The sequence below is a fragment of the Pistacia vera genome, unplaced genomic scaffold (assembly GCF_008641045.1).
Source record: "Pistacia vera cultivar Batoury unplaced genomic scaffold, PisVer_v2 Contig42, whole genome shotgun sequence".
Classification (NCBI taxonomy): domain Eukaryota; kingdom Viridiplantae; phylum Streptophyta; class Magnoliopsida; order Sapindales; family Anacardiaceae; genus Pistacia; species Pistacia vera.
In genome coordinates this window covers 802,481-803,972 of record NW_022196246.1, presented here as the reverse complement: position 1 = coordinate 803,972, position 1,492 = coordinate 802,481, and positions in this window count along the sequence as shown.

Below are 1,492 nucleotides of genomic sequence, written 5' to 3'. Positions count from 1 at the left end.
AAATCCTATGAATTTCCTTGAAAATTTAGTGAAGAAATTTGAGAGAATTTGGGGTGAAGGTGACGTGAACTATGGGTGGAGTGGCTAGGGTTTCTCTTCTTGAACTCTTATTACTACATAATAATATATATAGTTTCCCATTTTACCCTTGTACTTTCTAAAAATTCTATCTATGTCCCTTAGTCAATTACAAGAATACCCTTATTTTTATTAACTTCTCCATGTTATTCTATTTCTTTTCACTCCCCACTTTTTCAACTAATTATGAGTGAAAAGACCATTTTACCCCTAATGAAGTTTTAGGAATATTCTTCACACTTATTCAAGATAACTTTAACAAAATTCAACTAAGGGTATTAGGGCATAAATAAAGCTACATACCTTGATGTGGGCGTTATAAGTTGACACCATTTCTGTACCTCAATCTCGATGAGATAACAAATGATGAAAGGATTTAATTACATGGTAACCATATCATTGATAGGTAGCTGTTTTGCTGAATCCGAATATATCGGGTGGCCATGATGCCTTGCTAGGGGCCAATCTTAGTCTGTGTGTAGTGAGACGATTGATTGGTGTCAAGCGCGATACAACTCACAACCGATATGATGAGGAGTCTACGGGTCACACACTTAGGAGACAGTTTAAGAATGGTAAATCTTGGAAGGGTATATTCGTCTTTTAGACAAAATGGCATATTGGTAATTTTTTTGTGTAATTAAATTTACTGAGGTTGTAGCCTATGTCCAATTTTATTGTTGAAGTAATTTAGCAAAATTATGAATTTAATTATTAGAGTTAATATTAATATTTATATTAATAGTTAACTAAATAAATAAATAAGGGTTAATATGCAATTCTACCTAATGTTTGGTTGATGCTAAACTTGAGGGGTGGAATGGATAATTTACTTATTATATAAGTAAAGAAAATTTAGGTTTTCAAACCTAAGATTTCATTTGGTCGTGGAGTGAAGTTTTGAAGAGAAATTTTTCTCTTCTTTTCTCTACACTCAATCTTCCAAATTCTTGATTCCTTAAAGCCAAGAATTGATTCTAGAAAAATCAATTCTTGGTCTCTGACGTACTGTCTTCGTGTGGACGATGTGAGTTCGATTCCATTCTTAAATCGGTAGCGAAATCGCATTCAGAGATATTGNCCCCTCATCTTCTATTTTAGGTGAGGATATAATTGTAATAAAAAATTTATTTTTCTTCCTCTATATTTAATTTAAGCTTTATATTGTAGTTACCAAAAAATTAAATAAAATTTTGGTCCATAAGAATTCATAATTTCACAAGGAAATTGAATCTCATAGTAATTATCAAAATTATTAAAAGTTTTTTAAAATAAAATTAAAACTAAATTTATAGATTATCATCTATTATTCTGTAAAATGCATAATAATAATTTACATACCTCCGTTTGGACTTGATGTAATTCCTACCATTGGTGTTCGACTTCCATAGTTTGATATCGACTCATTCACTTA